This window comes from Gigantopelta aegis, chromosome 4, assembly GCF_016097555.1.
Source record: "Gigantopelta aegis isolate Gae_Host chromosome 4, Gae_host_genome, whole genome shotgun sequence".
Classification (NCBI taxonomy): Eukaryota; Metazoa; Mollusca; class Gastropoda; order Neomphalida; family Peltospiridae; genus Gigantopelta; species Gigantopelta aegis.
This window is the reverse complement of record NC_054702.1, coordinates 7206476-7227737: the sequence shown is the minus strand read 5'-3', so window position 1 is coordinate 7227737 and position 21262 is coordinate 7206476. Positions and strand designations below refer to the sequence as shown.

General features: G+C 37.4%; 1 protein-coding gene across 3 annotated transcripts in view; it reads right to left on the bottom strand.

The window, feature by feature from the left end:
* Positions 1-21262, bottom strand: part of LOC121372597 (four-jointed box protein 1-like) — a 42395-nt gene that overhangs the window by 6822 nt on the left and 14311 nt on the right. Inside the window, exon 2 of one of the 3 annotated variants that reach the window (XM_041499007.1) lies at positions 2195-2254. The exons of 1 other annotated variant lie outside the window; for it this stretch is intronic. The gene's annotated coding sequence lies outside the window, so the exon portion shown is untranslated. Of the gene's footprint in view, positions 1-2194; positions 2255-13285; positions 13369-21262 lie in introns of those variants that run through there. One more of the 3 variants, XM_041499006.1, reaches the window with a different exon arrangement.

Genomic DNA, 21262 nt, shown 5'->3' with positions numbered 1-21262 from the left:
GACATTTATCTAAAATATACAGCTTAATATGCTACTGAACTAGTTAAAAATCTGCATGAATTAATTTAATTCTGATTAAATTATCACGAGGTATTTATGGTCTAATACACAGCGAACCAATCTCTCGTACCCAAAATATACAGATTGTGCTATTGAAGTAGTTAAAACATCTACATTAATTAATTTAAACCGTATCTATTACGAGTATCACAAAGTATTTATTGTCAGTGCAATTAAATTAGCACAAAGTGTTTATGATCTATACACAACGTCCTAAGCTCTCGTACCCAGACTTTGCTATTTGTCTAAAATATACAGCTCGTACCAATGAACTAATTAAAACACCTACGTTAATTAATTTTAATGATATTAAATTATGACAAAGTATTTATAACCTTTACTCAGCTTACTAAACTATTGTATTCTTTGACATTTGTCTAAAATATACAGCTTGTGCTGTTGAAGTAGTTAAAAAATCTACATTAATTAATTTAAACCATATTTATTATCAGAAAGTATTTATGATGAAACATCGCTCAACCAACAATGCCTGTACTAAGACCTTCATAAATTATAAATCATACAGATGCAACAAACAAGTAATATAACAACACCATTTTATAAACAAAACGCGCACATGTATACAAATATACATCGCATTGTATAGTCACAGTAGTTGATGTGTCAGACTTTATTATATTTTAATTGAAATAAATCTTCACTTTTCATTAATTTAATTAATTAATTAATTTTATGTATATTCATCTGTATATTTATTTTTCAATAATGTCAAAAATAAATACACTTATTACGAAAGTATGTACTAGGTTAATATTTACACTGATTCTAATAGAAATCCATTTGGAAAAACAAAATGGAAGTGTTATGACATCAGTTTCTTCAGTGGTACAGACACAACATAACATATATGTACTGTCGGTATTGCGTTCCTGATTTTATATACAACTCCCTGGCATTGATGGAGTCCATATCGCAGATCCATCACATTTAATACACCCCGTATTTAACTTGACATTTACGGCATATATCATAATAAAGCTGTTATTTTTTCAAAAAGAAGTTCTAGTTATTTTTTAATTTTAAATTTCATTTGTTCTTCTTGTTTCTGAAGCAATAAATTATTTGTATAAACGCGATTTGTGTTAAAAACAATAGTTTATTTGTATAAATGAAAGTTGTTATTGTACCATTTACTTTGTTTTTCCAAATAATATTTTATTATATTCTTATTTCAAGTAATATATATGAAAGGTTTCTGTGAATGTATTTCCTGAAATGTTGAAAGAAGTATATATGAAATAACAGATTTATACAATTGTAAGTATATATGAAATAACAAATTTATACAATCGGAGGTATATATGAAATAACAAATTTATACAACTACCTGTATATGTCGAAAACAAATCGACACTGGCGCACAGGTGACATAAAAATGCACTACTTATCTTATTGTCTGTTACTACAAGTGTAAGTTTTAACTCTTCACAAACTGCGAAATATTTAATGTAATATATTTGACTTATATGACCTTTACAAATTGTTATCAAGTTCTTTCCTTGTCATTTGTAGATTATTTTCAAAGTAAACAACAACCTTCTCATAATCTGTTTACTACATATTTGTCCCATTCAGTGAAAATATTTCAAACCTAATCTAGTGTACAGAAAATATAGGGCGCTACAGCTTAAAAATGTCATGAAGATAAACAAAAATAACCCCAAAAGAAAACAACAACTCAGCCCCCTCTAAGCCCCATCCTCCCCCCCCCCCCCCAAACCCCCCCCCCCCCAAACCCCCCCCCCACAAAACAAAACAAAACATAAAAAAGACAAAACAAAACAAACCCAGCGTTTTTGTTTGTTAATTTGTCATATTTGACTACCGGTTTTAATAATACAATGACTTAGTCATCGACTTATGGCTGATAGGTTCTGGGTTCGCAACCCAATACCGACTGCAACTTGAAATGCGTACACAACTCACTGAGAAGGTGTAAGGCTACTAAACTGTTTTCTCTCACTAACCGACAACCACTAATTGTTAACCACTGTCCTGGACTAACTCCAAGATCGCTACAACGTGTGTCAGGACAGCGTGCTTGAATCTTAATTCACTAAAAGCGCGAAAATAAATTTTAAAGAAATAAAATCGACAAGCAATGCATGCTTACCTCGCGTACCTTTCGCCCATTACCTTTTTTGGTAAGAAATCCAATTTTACAGACAATATTCTGAAAGTTCAAGAAAATATTGCTTTTATGAAACCATCGCAATGTCCATTTTTCGCTCTCTCTCTCTCTCAAACCGACATCCAGGTAATGTTTGTAATCAGTGTATTGAACCTGCACACACCGACCGACACGCCAGGTAATGTTTGTAATCAGTGTATTGAACCTGCACACACCGACCGACACACCAGGTACAACAGATTCACGTGGGTTGTGTAACGGCTCGCAGTTCTTTGAGTTAGTGCTTCTTTGCCGTTGGTTGCCGTGTTTTGACAAGTGTGGCGACCAACCTTCCTGGCATGCTTGCCATGCTAGACACCAGGCCCTGCCAAACCCGGCAACACAGTGGGCAAAATATCGGCTTCAAAACGCGTCTCGGTAAACACAGGATCGCTCTGTTGGCAACTTGCTGGCTGATGAGGCCAACACGACAGTCAGACACACAGCGGCGTAGTTGCATCGTCACAGACGTTCTGTACTGTTTTAGAACAAGATCTAATACATTAGAAACATCCCTACATAACTTGGACATTGGACACATCCTTGCAAACATCTGTGCAGAATGTTGTAATCCCTTAAACATCCCTACATGTTTTGGACAATGGACACATCCTTACAATCCGTATAGTTTGGTGTAATCCCTAAAACACCCCTACACAATTTGGACAAATGTCACATCCCTAACAAATACCCCAAAACTACCCCTAGCGTATTTAGGGAAAGCAACATCCCTAAAAATAACCCTATATTATTGACATATTTTCATATAGATAATTACACCTAAAAGTTTTAGTAAAACGTCCATAAATTATTTAAATACAATCGGGTCTCTACAGTTATCCATGCAGAATTTAGACAAGTGGTATCCATATAGTTTTAGAACAGTGTTCAGGTGCGTGTGTAGGGGATGGGTTCGGGTTTCCTGCTGTAGCAAATTTTATTTTTTCTCAATATATTTTCAGGGAAGCATGACTGAATCCCCTGATAAACTTTGGTCGCTACAGTTTAGATCCCCTCCCCAAAGCTAAAATTATTGCACACGCGCCTTGTCTCACATCCTACAAACTGCCTCCTGGAAACGTACATTCAAAACAACCTTTGTCTCACATCCTACAAACTGCCTCCTGGAAACGTACATTCAAAACAACCTTTGTCTCACATCCTACAAACTGCCTCCTGGAAACGTACATTCAAAACAACCTTTGAACTCTGTCTTGTTTGGAAATACTATTTTGAATGTGTTAATAGTTTTATTGTTCAGATTTACGGTCAAAATTACACGCCAAATACATCCCTATTGCCGCAGGACTCGTTGCAATATTTCTAACATCATAACATCCCTACAAACACCCAACCACATCCAGTTCTTAGTCAGAAATTCTCACGTTTAGTCAAACTTTGTATCGAATTTCATTTAGAACGTAACGTGACTCTGGGTTTTTTTCACCTTGTCATGGCGTTGGGAAAATTGCCTACATGAATATCTGAAGACAGAAGGCAATAATTGTTAACACCTGGGATAAATATATTGAGATATTTATGTGTGTACTTATCCACGCAACAGTATACACGTCAAATGTGCATGCCTCCACTGACAAACATGTTAGTGTGAAATACGCACTCGCTGACTGTGGAGGTAACCATGTCTCATTCGTGGATATCCGTCACTTATTATTAACAATATCATTTCCCATTCAGTAAACGCAATAACATGCAACCTAGGCTTTTCAATACGAAAAGCTCGCAGTCGACAATACGGAATTTAATACAGAAATGCAGAATACTTGGGTGTGACACAAGAATTGCGTTCACTTTTATAATATAAACCTTTCAATACGAAACCTTTTCAATGAAAATATAGATTTGCAGAACTGTTGGGTGTAACGAGAGGATTGTGTTCTGCGTTCACCTTATTTCTCTGATTGTTAGCTCATCTAAGAGACTCCTATTTATTTGGGAACACCCCCGAATACTGAACGCCACATTTGATATTAATTTTGAGCGGCGGAGGCGGCGTGTGGAAGCGATCAGCATGGTGGGAAATCTGCCGTGAAGAGAAGGAACACAGAAAGTAATCATGTGTACTGGTTCCAGGCAAAACAAGCGGGAACAATCAAAATACCAGTCTATTCCCTTCAGAGCTGGGTGACCTTTGTGGAAATAAACACATGAGTGTATATAAATATAATGATTACATTCATCCATCAATCCGTCCGTCCGTCCGTCCGTTCACCCATCCATCCAATCCATCCATCCAACCATAGTTTGACACCTTATATCCAATGTATTTTTCGTGGTGTGGTGTCGTTAAACATCCATTCATTCCATCCATCCAATCCATCCATCCATGCATCAATCCGTCCGTCCGTTCATCCATCCATCCATCTGTCCAATCCGTCCATCCATCCAACCATAGTTTTACACCATATAGCCGATGTATTTTTCGTGCTGGGGTGTTGTTAAACATTCATTCATTCATTCCATCCATCCAATCCATCCCATCCACCCATCCATCCATCAATTAGATCTTTCCAAATAATCTATCCATTCATCCATTGTTAGCATCGAAGTGTTCATTTTCATACTTAGAAACTATTTTCTATTTAGCTGTGACCGTCATAAATCTTTTAAAAGTTTGTAATCCCAGACACCAGCATTCTGCATACTAAATTTAACCCCAGGATGAATGATTCGACCTGTTATTATTACAATAAAAACATTAATTAGAAATAGCTGATTAATTCGCGTAGCCAATCGTTCCCGCAGGGGTGGGAATAAGAAAGAATTTTATAAAACTATCTTCCGTCATGCCATTACGTAGTGTATTAACACACCCAGAGGAGTATCATACAAGGCGAACATTCTCACTGACAGCTAGGTCATGGACATTTCTGTTTTATATTTAATACGAAACGCAAAGATCCCAGCAACACTTCAGAACCAGCTGTTGTTCTCCCTCAATGGACAGTGGAAGTCTGCTTTAGAAAACATTTGCTGAAATTGTACTGAATCTGAGGTCATTTTAAGATGTGTCCAACTAAAAGGGCCTTTATAACGTATAAAATTAGATATTGAATACAGTTTCTTGTTTGGTTTATCAGTCTTTATATTCAATTTGTAATTGGTCGCCCCCATGTTTATTGAGGCACGAACCTCATTCTACTCCCAAACTTCATACATACTCTCCCTACACACACACACACACACACACACACACACACACACACACACACACACACACATATATATATATATATATATATATATATATATATATATATATATATACACACACACACACACTAATTAATTAATTAATCGCAATTGCAAAGATATGGATGTGCGTTCTTGTTCAAATTATGGTATTGACATTTTGGGATGTTTGGCCGAGGCATGTGTGTATGATTTATTATTGATATTGTTAAAATACGTCCACAGTTAAAAATATAATTTATGAATAAAAAGTAGCTTTTTTGTGGGGAATATAGGTATTTGTTCGTACGTTCGAAATGATTGTGATGTAAACTCCAATTTGCCCCACTACAATTGTTAGGACTACCAGAAACACCGTGTACATGTGTACATACAAACACTGATAGTCTAAACAAAAAAATTGATTTAATATGCAACTTGGGGTCCTTTGAATGGTTATATTAGTCGGAAGCATCTTATAAAAGCATAAAACAGAATAGTCTTTTTAAACAAGGAAAACGTCACAAACAAGTTAACTATTATGATAAAAACTCATACTATTTCATATATATATATATATATATATATATATATATATATATATATATATATATATATGTGTGTGTGTGTGTGTGTGTGTGTGTGTCTATTGTGGTATTAGTTACGATAATAACAGATACTAGCGTCACTCTTTAATTCATCGTCATGGTAACTGTAAGCAGATATGGGTTTACCAGGAACCATTTATTTATTTATGAAAATCAATTACCGTGGGCTTTGTAATCACACTGGCATTATCTAATTGAAAATACAAAATACAATAGTCCATAATTTACTTAGTAAGAAGCAAATGACACTATCGTTATTGCCCTCGTTTTCTAATTTTCCTTCCAACGTTTCACGTTTTTGGTTTTTATTCACCAGGATGTGATTTTTTTTTTATTGACAATAGTGTGCCCTCCTGTTTCATATACTTATTATGTAAATAAATATACGTTTCAATGTTGCAATTACTTTTTCTGAAATCAACAATACAAAATGTACTGATCGAAATGGAAACCATACCTGTGACTAGCGCGTATTACATATCCAGCTGTATATTATTTTCCGTGGGTGCAGTATGCAAGACGTTCATCAACAAATACTAATGCAATATATTATAGCGCAATAGACATACTAAATATTACGTTAGCCAGCATGTCCTGTGAGACCCAGTGTGATCAGAATACGAATTGTAACACCAACAGAGCTGTCGACTATAAAATGTATACGATAGGAACAATGTAGCCACCCTGGCTCATCGCACTGTGTCTATGACGTAATAACTTCAACAGGTTGGTCCATTCTTTGACAACCAAGCGTGAAGACGTCACTGGCGTGTCTTCTAATCCGTGAACTGCCATTAGTCACGTGACAGAGACTACACGTAGTGGTTAGTTGTCTACTAAAGACAGCAGAGAAGAAACATCCATCTTCCTGTCTGGCAAAGACAAAGCTTGTTTATCGTGCCTTGGGGGTCATATGACGTTGAGTGACGTAATCCGAAAACAGACCCTACCAGCATTGTGTGGTTATCCAACAAGATCGACAGGCATTCATTTTTAATCTGAGCGGAATCAAAACATCACACGTATTTACTGCACACTTTCCAAATCGTTTGAAGTGCTAGCGGCGCTTTTGTCACGTATCTTATAATCAGGTGTGAATTAAACAAATTATTCACCTGTAAGACATCCCAATTATTGTACCCGATACGGTGGAAACCTCTGGGGAAGAGATACTAAGTGGGCTTTTCACAATCTTTATCTTATAATTGCCCAGTCACGGCATAGTAAAACACTATTGTTACATATTGTTACGAAAGTTTTTTTTTTAAATGTATTGGGTCAGTTACTTGTATACTTATCTTTCACAGTGACAGATAACTACGAGTACTCGTATTTGAACGATATGTACTTCGTACTGCATAGGATCGGAACTAACCTAACCCTGTGTGATCAGAATACGAACTGTAACACTAACAAGACTGTCAACTATAAAATGTGTACGATAGGAACAATGTAGTCCCTGTCCTGGACGGAGAAGCCGACGTAAATCGACACCTGCTCCCATGACAGGCATGCACTACAACAGCTTGCTCTGAATGTGCACGTTACGCCCTTTGACCTGACCATACAATGTAGCTATTTGTTAAAAAATATACCAAGACACAGTAATAATTATATGGTCTTATCTAGTTCGACAAAATGGAAACATTTAAAACAAAATGACACTTATTGGAGTGGTTAAGGCTGTGGTGGAGTGTGTGTGTGTGTGTGTGTGTGTGTGTGCGCGTGTGTGTGTGTGTGTGTGTGTGTGAGGGCAGTCCTATTACCATCTCACTTATTACAGCTACGCACTAACCGTCCACCAAAACCGGGACGTGCCCACATTCTTCATGTTTCGAAGTTTGAAATCAGTCCACATTTCCGCCCGTCTGTCCATCCATGCGATATTATTAGCCTTACATATTCCACAAAGACTCTAGAGCAGATATGCACCAAAGTTACCTGTAACCGACAATGGTTTCAAATTCCTACAAGTATCTCCCTTCGCTTCACAGTGACTGGCGATTAGGAGTTAAATAGTAACATGTACTGTTTACTACTGTCATATAAACCGGTTTACACTTAATAATGTGAAGGCACATTGATACATTGTTTCGCTCACCGTCAAGCGAGTAGAGTATTGGCGAGAGATTCAAAGACACTCAGGAAGTTAAATACGCCAGACTGAATTATCTTTTCACTGTCGATCTCGAGACAGCTCGCCTTGGCTTCACTGAGTCTTTACAAGACAATCATCGTTAATTTTAATATCAAATCTACCTAGTGTTTACAATCGTATACGTCACAGTCCTTATAGATTTTTTTTACAATAATGTATATCACAATCCGTGTTGCACTTTGCTGTTTACAACGTTGTATGTCATAGCCCTTGACACATACCAATGTTTATAATTTTTACGTCACAATGACAGGTATATGTATATGTATATATATATATATATATATATATATATATATATATATATATATATATATATATATATATATATATATATATATATATATATATATATATATATATATTTTATCATGCAATATCTATATGTATTGTCAAGATATGACAACTAGATACATTTCTGTTTTCAGTCAATGACCAAAATATATCATTTTTGGACGGAACTACTTGTACACTAGTTGTGATCAGCAAAGAAATGTTATATTGTTAAAAGTTACTTATTATTTTATTATCAGTTAATTATTTTGAGTTTTCAAACCGTTTTGTAAGAAATAAGAAATAATTTTTTTGTTATTGAAGAACAATTTTGTTTTGGTGTATGAATATTATAACACGTGTAGACATACTACTACTCTAAACGGTTAATTTCATTAATGTTTCGTTTTATGTGGATTGCAGGATAAATAAAATAACTGGTTACTGTCTTAACACATCGGCTTTATCCTGTTCAGACCATGCTAACCTTCGCAGGATAAACCTGTAATCAATTATTCTGTATTTGCAGTCCTTATAACATACTATAACTAGTACTTATAACTAGTATTTATAATTTCGTAAATCACTTTTTTTTTTTTATTGCACATGGTGTGTTTACCTTTTGTATTTCACAGTTCGTATTACGCACGGGTGTTTACATTTTATTTGTAAATAATGTTTATTCAGTAAAGTAGATTGACAAACAGGCTATAGGTCTGTCCACGAGAAGACGTTAGACAGTGTATACATTTAAATGATTCAACAATTTAACATATCATTACACAGTATACCATTTTCAGCCATTTTAAACAAACTACAAGTTCAATGCTGTCTACAAACCTCGTCTAACGTCGTTTAGATTTCGTATCTCACAGTCTCTACTATACACAGGGGTTTACCTTTCTTATCGCACATTTGTGGTCTACGTTTAATATCTCACAGTCCTTGTTACATAGGTTGCTTAAATTTCGTATCTCACAGTCCTTATTACACATGCGTGTTTACCTTTCTTATCTCACATTTGTGGTCTACGTTTAATATCTTACAGTCCTTATTACACATGCGTGTTTACATTTCGTATCTCACAGTCCTTATTACACATGCGTGTTTACATTTCGTATCTCACAGTCCTTATTACACCTGCGTGTTTACATTTCGTATCTCACAGTCCTTATTACACATGCGTCTTTACATTTCGTATATCACAGTCCTTATTACACATGCGTGTTTACATTTCGCATTTCACAGTCCATGTTACGCATGGGTATTACAAGCAAAACCTGTATGCCTGATATGGCTATAAAACTGCGCTAAACGATCATCAAACAGGCCATGCTCGAACCCCAACAAACACTAATGTATTCCGTGTCGCATAACGCAGGGATGTTTTTCTACTTGCCGCTCCGTCCTGCACGGTGTTCTATTCATCAAGAGGTTATAGTAAGGTTTTGTGAGGCGCCAGTTCCCGCTGTGCGAACCACTGTGCGCTACAATCCATCAGATGTTGCCACGCACCCCATGGGATGGCTACCTATAGTGTACTCGATTTGATTGTACTGCAGGTCTAGCAGCGTGCACATTCATGATATCTGTGTATAATCCCTTTTTAAAAACACCGCGCATATAGTCTTACATAATGGAGTTCGTTTGTTTACAAAGGCGCGAAACGAAAGGTGTTAACACAAGTCGACGGGGTTTGCATATGCGATGAAAACGTAAGACGTTTATTAATAATAACAAAACATACTTGTATATGATTTTAGGTTTTATACGCGATCATAAAGTCCTGGGATATGCTTATATAATTAACATGGACTTCTGAGCAGGGGGGAGGTTAGTGTGACAGAAGAACCTACTGTTGCCACATAGACTACTTTTTAGGACGAGCAGCGAAAGACTGTTTATACTCATTAATACACAGAAGGGACCAAAACCCATTACTCCAGGGGAAGAACGTTTATGTGACCACTGCAATGTAATCGAAGATGAACACCATCAGATCACAATATGTAAGAAATATAATAGTCAACGTATCAAATTATATACATATCCAACTTTCCATAATTACCTATTTACAAGAAATAATTATATTTATTATGCAAAACCAAAATCCAGCCTGTGCTGGTGCGGTATACAAGTTTGTTCATGATTATACATGTATTGCCCATAATTAGTCCTTATTTAGTTATTAGAATAGTATGACGTTTGTTTGTGTCTTGTTTATGCATATGTTTTGCATCCAGTTCCGTATGTGGAATGTTTATATGCAATAATATTTGTTTTATCTTTTTATCTTCTACATAATGCAACAAATACTGTGCTAATAAGACTACTTTAATACAAACTGTTTGTGCATTGTCAATATATTTAGCAAAATGTTGTGCTTGTATAAATAAACTATCTGTTTGAGTATATAAAGTTTGTTTTGTTAAAAACGGCATCACTAGAGCACATCGATTAATTAATAAGCGGCTATTGGATATCAAAGATTTCATAATTTTGACTCATTGTCTTCAGTGGAAACCCGCTAAAAAAAATTCATTAGTAGAAAGGATCTTTTATATGCACTTTCCCAGACAGGACAGCATATACCGCGGTCTTTGACATAACAGTCGTGAGTCACTGAATTAGACAGACAAAACCCCAATCAGACAATGGATCCACAAAGAAGGTTCGATCTTGGGACCAAACCACACCAAACAAGCGCTCTATCCACTGAGTTAGGTCCCAACCCCGTGTCCCTTTCATTTTCATTTCATGTATACTTATGTTTATGCTTATAACCAATTAAGATTCAAGCACGCTGCCATGGACATACACACACCTTAGCTATGTGGACTGTCTGTCCAGTACAGTGAGTTAGTGGTTAGTGAGAGAGAAGACGGTGTAGTTAACTTACACCTACCCACAGAGTCGTCGAATTTGCTCTGGGTGGGAGACAATACCGGGGGCGAACCCATAACCTACCAGACGATGGTTTAACCACTACACCACCGAAGCCAGTTTCAGCGCACTGTATACCTGTTTTACTACATTGTTTACGGTCTGACGGTCAGTCTGTCTCGGTACACTTCACTCCCCACCACCCTGTTATACACACATTATAGTTTAACATACAATGTACCCAGTTTACTCAGCAAAGTTTGGTTACACTTTTAATGGGTGGATATTATGTATGAATATATTTTTTTATAACTGAATGTCCTGTACGAACAATTCATGCCTTTTCACATGCGCTCGACCATATCAGTATGAAGCCCAGTTACACGATACATCGATATTATGTTACCGCGATCTGGTGGTGCCTTTATTTGATGAGCTTAGATAAGATGCTAGATGAAAGGAAAGGAATGTCAGTTTAACAACACCTCAGCACATTTCAGTCTACGGCTGTTTAGTATCTAACATGCGGTTAATACGGTTAGCACGTAATACACGAGATTCGCCGTTGTTACACTGGTATATCAACGAGCGAAATGTTTTACGGATCAAAGCGTAATATTATCAGAGATTTTCTTTTTTTTTCTATCATGTAGCTATTTGTCATTTATTTTCTAAACAAATATTACAGAAAAGCTCTGTTTGTTTTCTATGTTTTAGAGATTTGTGGTCACGTGTGTTGATATATCTGTGACGTAATACACCATTCTAATTTGTAAATAAACTTTATAAGATGGCTTTCGATTGTTCAGTATAATTTCACATCATTGTCGGGTTTGGGTTTTTTGGGTTTTTTGTTTTTTTGAAGAATTGAGCGGAAACAGAAAATACTGAAATAAAAAATTTAAATTTAATAATTATTTTTTGGTATTTAATAGTCATGCATGAATTTTACAAGTTTGAAGAATGAGAAATCTACCTGTATTTCCATGCGCTTACTGCACTTCCCAGTAATCTGATAGCTTTTGTTAATTGAAGGTTAGTAATAGTAGAGGGAGTTGCATACAGGTAGGTGTTACTAGGTAGATTAGCTGCATTATAAGCTATAGTATTATTACAAGACACAACAAAAGCTGCAAAGATTTATTTGCGTCAACCACTCACCCCCCCCCCCCCCCCCCAAAAAAAAAAAAAAAAAAAAAAAAAGAGAAAGAAAACCCCGTAAAAGGTAATCGCACATGTAACATATAAGTTTTATATGAAAGACGTACCCTGAAATAATATTGAATAAAACCATATTTTGAATGCTGGGATGTGTGCAGGGGGAGAGTTTCAAGGGCTGAAACCCCCTCCCCAACCTCAAGCAAATTTTCTTTTTTTTAAAATGTATTTTCTCCACTCCTCCCTAGAAACTTTGCTCACCACAGTCTAGACCCTCTGTAAAATTTCTTGTGGACCAAAAAAATCCAAAACAGTTTGGGTTCGTCGTAAACCTGTTTTAATCTGGTCTAATCGACGTCCATTCTCCAATTAACATACGATTATGATATTATGCAGCTTAATTAATGATTCTAGATTCAACACATACATTACAGTTGGTTGTAAATTTCAGGAGGCTATCTGAAGATAATTCACATTCTATTATAATAAATAGTTTACACTTCTACATCTTAATATGTAGTTAAACATATCTAAGGATGAGTCATATAATTTTTTTAATGTATTAACACGATAATGTAATAATTAAACAATTAGCAGTTGTCGATAATAATATACCGTGTACATTGAACTTGTTTGATCAAACCAAGGCAGACATTATTATTAATTTATCAATTCTAATTAATTTCACGGAATATGTAAATTTTCATAAGAAGAAGAGACAAAAAATAACATATATAGATAATAGTTTCTCTTAATACTCACGCTAAATTCTGCTAGAATACCTTGCAAGCCTGGACAACTGACACTGCGCAGACTCATGTGTGCAACACGCCATCTGAATGCGCGTAGACAATAATTAGGTCCCGCCCACATATATTTATCCAATGAGCGATATGCAATAAAAATAATGTCTGTCACAGCTCAAAGGCTGGTCGCTTTCGCCTATCGATCAGTCATATTAGAATATTAACGCCGGGTCTGCAGTTTACAAGTCTTGTATGGTTATTGATCCGTGACGTAGGAATATGTCCGTGCAGTTAGGTCTAAAACCAGAAGGAGCGAGGGATTTGACAGATCACCTCGTGTCGTATTAATCACGATCGTTGTTAAAATGTTATCTTTTTACAGGAGTTTCTTAGAAATTCCCTAAATGTCGTTTTAATCATGTCGCCATTACCCGGTGTTTGCTAATTCGTGATATATGCTTTCTTTATTTGATCCAGGAAACGTATGAAAAGACAGGCTGATAAGAACTGTTGTATGGAACGCTCGCTAGAGTCGGCGGATCAGTGGGTTAACAGATTAACCCAGAGCCGGGGTTAAGTTATCTTCAAGTCAACATATTATCGGATTTGAGCGCCTTGCACGGGGTTTTATTCATATCATAACTTTCACATTACTCACTCGTTGTATCGCAGTACGGTTGACAAAAATGCCTAAGCCGACAGTTTTAGCAATAGGAAATATGTCGGTGATCTTAATTAACAAAATGTTTCACCAGCCATTCGATTATGAATGCGAATATTTAGTTTTAATTTCACTGTGGCATGTTTCTTTTATGCGACAATCATTCAACTGACTTAATTTGGTTCATTTAATAAGAGAGGTAGCGATTTATTCATAACAGCCGACACTGACATGGAATATTTAAACCTAAAGACGCCAAAGAAAAACTTTTATGAAAAGAAGACATCAATTTCTCCCAAGTTACATATCACGGCGTTTTACGCAATCAGAATAAAACATTCTTAGTGCTGAGTTATTAACCCCTATATTAAACACATTTTATTAGCCAACATATACACCAGTATTTCCCCGCCAAAGTCAACACTTAGTATTTATTGGTCAGTTTAAGCTAACAGCGAAGACCAAAGAGAAATGGCAGGTTTGTGATTGACGTACTGGTGTGTTATGACTGGTAAAAAACAAGGACTAAAATGTGGAGTTGGACAGTAAAAGAAAATGAACTGCCAGACAAGAAGAACTAAAACGGCATTCAAAGAAGAGACAGAAAAGTGGGCAATGGAATAAATAAAGGTACACGTCACTGTGCAAAACATATTTCAATACTTCTCTTTTAATCATCAGTTTGTTAGTAATCCACCCCATTATTCGTTCTCCTCCAGGTTATATGGATTTCATGTTGGTCTAATTATGTATCTAGATAATTAAATTAAATGGTATCCCACGGTGGAATATTAAATACGGTAAAACTTTGACTTTCGTATTTATCATGAACTACATTTCTTTATTCGAAAATGTTATTGACTTCAGTATACTGCGGATCATTAAAACTCATCTTCGTTTTGCGAGCAGAAGGCAAACTAAAGACAGGGGTTCGACCCCTTAATCCAGATGACAATAATTTAATCGCTTAAAGTGCCGTAGTAATTACACCCCGCCGTTCAGAAATCGCACCAACAAAGCGATGTCAAGGAGTTAAATATACGGTATTGTTAAAGGCGCATGCGTCTAAACTGTCTTATTGTCGACTGGTACCCGGTCGTTCTCCGCGGCACGGCCTACATTGTCAGTCGCAGATAGTCCAACAGATACTTCTACCGACAGGTGGCGTGCAAAGCGTGTCATCTGCAGCAGACTATTTAATTTTGACCAAATTGTGCTGTCGCGATCAATAAAGATGATTTTCTGTGAAGCCATCTTCGTCTGGATATAACCAACATGGGCAGAGATCGCTAAGTGAAGAATACCATGCTATTGTTAAGTTTAACCAATTATAACCAAAACTGGCATATTAAATCTGGTGTGTTGTGTAAACTTGTCATAATTCAAACATACACCAGCTGTATGGTCTGTCTGTCCAAAGGGGGGGGGGGGGAGGGGGGAGGGGGGGTTGCAACAATTACAAAGACTTCCAGTATTCAGCATAACAATCTTTCACAGAAATATTAAAATGACCAAAATATTACTTGTTCCCCACTAAAAAAACCCCACTTAATGCGATATATCTATTTACTAAACACTGGATGTTTTATGGTATTTCGAATTTCAAAAGAAGGGTGTGCACCCCCAACCCTTGTTTCCGCACCTGTCACACCCCTCATCAAGCTGTGCACTCACTCACTGTGGATAGGAGCCGGCAGTGAATTACGAACCCACCCATGTTAGTTTTGTCGGTAAAAATACTTGGCCACTCAAACTACTCTTCTTCCACCATATGTGGAAGTCCCAAGGTTTAGCTCAGCCGGTAGAGCAGTCACCTGATGGTCTTGGGTCAGAACAGAACAGGACTGTATTACACCCAGGGCGTTAGGCAACAGCATATGAGGAAAACATGAACAACAATGTTTTACATGACAAGGTAGGACAGGGTCATTGGATCGATCTACGTGTCAAAGTTACCATATGTTTAACATTCAACAGCCGATGAATAATACATCAATGTGCTCTAGTGATGTCGTCAAACAAAACAAACTTTAAATTTCAACTTCATATATTAAGCTATCATTCTTTCAATTAATATTGCTGAATTGACAGATTTTGTATTTTAAATATTTCTTTTGCTGAATTGCTGCTTGTGTTCGCTAAATTAAGTTAAGATGATTACGAATTTATGTTGTCATCATGCAATTAACGATCTTCTGTCTGGTCGTGTTTAACATCACGCGTGATTGCGCAGGTATATAATATGATATAATATCAACCACTGTCTACTAGCTGAATTACTCACGGCAAAACAACTCGACCGAACACTGTCCCAGACAGATAATACTTAAGGTTTTCAGTCCATTTATTTCTGTCTGGTGTAGGATAGACATCTTCGAATGCACGAATATATAATATTACTACTATGGGGTGTGTTATATTCATGGTATAGTAGCCGGGAAAAAAAGTTGTTGAAGACTGCGAACAATACACTGACGCAGATCCGGTGGGGGTGGGGAGTAATTGGATGTGCATACACCACAACATCGAAGTGCCTCCCTAAATCTAGGGTTTAACGGAGGAATTCAATTGATTTTTTTTTATCTCGCTGATTGCGTGTTTTTTTTGTTGTTGTTTTTTGGGGGGGATCGTCTTTGTAATAATACATTTTAATCCATTTTGAAATATAGTAGACGCCATTTCTGGAAAATGTACTCCTAACTAGAACAATCCTACATCAGTTCCTGGACACAGGCAAACGTCCAGTTTTCCCTAACTCTTGCAATGCGCAGACTACTCGCGACAATATGAGCCATAAACATAGGTGGTTTAACAACGATATGGAGGCAGTACCTCGTCTATTCCCCAATCTTTATCGTGTCTTTCTATCTCTCTCTGTTCGTCCATCCATCCAACCACCCAAACCCATCCATCCATCCAACCACCCACATTCACCCACCCATCCAAATTCACCCATCCATCAATTCATCTATCCATCAACCCATTCATTTATCTATATACACAAGGACGATTTAGAAGTAAATCAACTGTAAGTATCTGTCCAAAAGGTTAATATCGTAAAATGTTTTAAACTGGCAGATTAAGTACCAGTCTAATACAAATGACGTCTCAATATAGACAAAGCTCATCACCAACGCTGTCACCATGGCAACACGCATGCTAGCACTAGACCACACGAAAACTGGTATCCGCAACATCCACTTAACTACAGATTGCGACAATTACAGAATCAGTTTGTGGCTTAATGAACCATAAAATTAACAGGGGGAAGAATTCTCAGAATATATATGCCTGGCTGGGTGAAACGTACCAGCATTAGATACCAGTGGTACATACCGGCATATTACTGTACACCGGTATAGCTAATTAACAGCCTGACATGCGAACACCAGTATTGACGATTAACGTTCAGTGTTACCAACAGATGGCTGTTTGCCAATTTGCTTTTTGTTGAATCAAAATGTAATTATATATGAGTTATATTATTTATACTAAGCCGATTACTGACGTAGATACACGAAGAAGCTATCGTTTAATAATTAACTGTCCGGTCTGTTTCAGTTGTTTTGCAATGTTATACTGAACGAGAATTCAGAGACGGATTCAGGCATACACTGAGTAGTCAACAAAGTATGTACCGCAAAACAAAAAGCTCTAAAGAAGAATCAAACTAATACTAATAAAAACTAGTTTTTCACCTGTACACAAAGTTATTAAAGGATATACCAAATTCACAAGCATAGCACTTGAAACATACTAATATTTTATAATAGGGGATCTGTTACGCTTAACTTGACTTAGGGTGTCGCCATTTTATAACCTGGCCGTAATATGGTTTTTGTTTCATGAGAATCAAACAACAAAGAATATGGAACAAAAACCCACCAACTTAAGCTTAGCAAAAAGCATAAATTCTGTATTTTTACCTCAACTGAATGAACTTAACGTTATGATTTCTCAGCGCAGCACACCTGTCGGGTTTTAAACAATATTGTTTGAACAAATACGTACAACACAAACCAATAATAAGAGCGACATGGACTCGGTAAAGATAAACGTTGATTAACTGTCAGAAATTCAGAATAGCTGCTACAAGGTTAATGCAGTGGGTGATATTAATATGGGTAGATGCGACAGAGTTATTCCAGTTGCCGACATCAATACGGGTGGGTAAATGTAACTAATTACCAGAAGGTGTGGTTGACATGTATCAAATGTCGGGTGCCAGTAATGAACCGTCCGGTTCTATTCACGCTGACCAAGTCTCTCGCTCGAACTACACCGAGTTGTCAGGGAGGAAGAGGGTCGCTAGCTTTGTTCTAAAATTAATACGGTGGAGACAGCCGTGTCCTCACATTCCAGCACAGATTAAAGAGACTGTCCCGAGTTTGTTGCTATTGTAACATGTTTTCGATTAGTAGAGCCTTTTCAACGACTGGATTTCAACATCGGTGTCTGTACATTCAATATGTTTCAGGTCGTAATCCAAACTATAGTTCGTCCCACCCTCCTATAAAAATGTTTAGTTTTTTTGTAAATATTTTCAGTTTTGTTTAACGTAAGAAGAAAAGTAAAAGCGTTTGGATATAAAATAATAAAAAAGCTCACTATTTTTATGTCCAGTTTAGAAAACAGTCGACTTAGAAATCAATAACTTGTAGTAAATTCCATAGCATTTAAAAAGGCGTTCTCTGTGCGGCGGATTATAGATTTTATGTGCTAATAGTTTCGTAAGTTTAAGCTATTACAAACATTAGGACGACCAGAAACACAGTGGGTAATATAGACACACTGATGTTCCAAACAAGATAGTGTATTCAAAGTCGATAACATTTTACAACAGCACACAACTGGAGACAGAAAATTTAAGTTGGGTAGCTTGTTTACTTTGTGTTCGCGTGTTTTACCAGACACCAACTGTGGCAGTATAACGACGTAAACAACATGTATTAAATATACCGAATATACAACATGTGGTTGGTATTTGTGATAACGTATTAGTATCTTATGACGATGTTACTGGTACTTTTTGGTGCTATACCCTATGTTGACCGTATGCTTCTGATGTTATACCCTGTTTTGACTTTGTGCATACTTTTTCATCTCTTTTTGTAAAATGTTTGAATATAATCGTTTATGTGAAAACACCATACTTTAAAACTATAGGCTGTGCTCCTGGAGGGATCACTGGCGTGCAAGGTTTGCTCATCTCTCGCGAACACTCGATCTCATCATGTACATTACATCTGCCAAATTGTCATCACGACTTTGGCAAAACATCCTCTGGACTCTTTATACACTCGAATATGAATGATTTTGTCATGCAAATGTGATATACATAGTGCGTTATCATTATTTATTGTATTAAAAAGATATGCTTCAACGCAATTACTGTCTGCAACACTTCGCAGGTCAGATCAGGCCACAGGGTCTAACGTGCACATTCAGAGCAAGCTGCTGTAGCGCACGCCTGTCATGGGCACAGGTGTCGACTTACGTCAGCTTCTTCGTCCAGGACAGGATAGGTATTTTGAGGGGAGAGGGGACCGCTCGCACTTAGCAAGAGCCAGAGAGCACAAACAGTCCGGGTAGCGGGCAGGTGGGGTGGCGGGGCTTCGCAGGGCCGTATCTACCTTTAAGTAAGTGGGGTGGCAGTACAAGAAGAGCCAGGGCACAACAATAGAGGGTGTTATCCAGATACACACAAAGGGCCATTTCAAACTAGAAACTTTTTGTACTTTTGTTGGGGGATGCAACTCTTCCTCCGTGCCCTCCGCCCCCTCCAAGTACGGGCCTGCTTCGTAGCCTGTCGTCGACTAAATCAAAATCTTGAGTTCTGGGGTTACCTGGCGCATGATGGCCCTATAATTGCTGACAACGATTTGGCGCGATCTGGTGACCAGACCTGGTGTCTTGCACGGTAATCCCCACGTCCCGCCTCCACCACACCGAGTTTCCAGGCCGGTCCGGCTCTCACCAAACAAATAAACTGTTACGCCATTCTCGTAATTCCGGTCGATTCAGACGAGGATCAGAAGACAGAGACCGGGAGCGGGCTGCCATTCAGAATGCTAACCGAGTTCAGACTCGGGCCGGTAACCCCTCATTACGGACAGCTTAGGACTGTCACGGCGTGAACCGGTTACAGTGTAGGGCTTGATACAGTTGATTAACTTAATCATACACTCAAAACGTATGATACGACCATGATGAATGGTTCTCGTAATGTAAAGACACTCGTGGAAATATAAAACGTAAACTTCACAACCGTATCCAGTGGTATGCGACGCACGCACCCATCCACCCTTCGCACGTTGGCTAAAAGCTTATTCCGGGGATAATGGTATGCTCTCTTTAAAAGGTTCGTATCTACATTGGAAACGTAGTTGTCAAATGGAATGTTTCGTTCTCACCTCATCCCCTACGCTCTTCGAAACCATGCATGCTTTACAGCTTCCGCGTGTTAGATGCGCTTTAAAACAACTCGTATCAAACGGCCACTCATGTAGTATTATATATTTATAAATAGTGTAAAAAGAAATACAAACAATACAGTTTGATAATTCTAAAGGAAATATCTACGCCAATGGTACAGTTGTCAATTGTAATGGCTTATATTCACCTAATAGCTTGGCAAAATATAGTAATCTATAATATAGCCACTTGTCCGTATCATAAGCATCCGGATATCAAGGAAAGTGTTTGTGGACGGTGGAGGGCGGGGTGTCAATTCTGCAATATTTGGTTAAATCCATGAAAATATTAAGCCAAACAAAATCGATTTTAACAGCTTGCCAATTCGTCCACATTCTTTTCGAGACGTTGTTGAGGACAGCCACAAACAGTACGTCTGTCTGTTGGTTCATATTAACAAACAGACCTCTAGATCCTGAAATCTAACAGTTTGTGCCAAACAGTTTTATAATATTCCAGGATGCAACACACACCATCAACACCGCGTTTGTAAGGGCTAACAGGGCTGCCCCGTATCAAAATGGGACTCACGTACATCGATTGAAGGCGAACGTTTACTTAAGCAAGCAGCAATGCGTTAAAAATAAAATGTCATTCGAGGAATTCTTTTTCCTGAACAACGACCTTGACCTCTTGACTACTATTTGTTCAGGTTTGTCAGATTGTTGTGGATGCGAGTTGTCTGTTAATAAACGCAGGCTAACAGCACCTACTGGTGTCGAGGACTTAGAATCCCCATCACGTATGACAGTCCCACAGACTTGCCACATCCGCCTGCAGAACGAGAACACATCTGAACATTCCGCACATCTTCGGCTACACAAAACACGTGCGATTCGCTACGTCACAGCTTTCTGT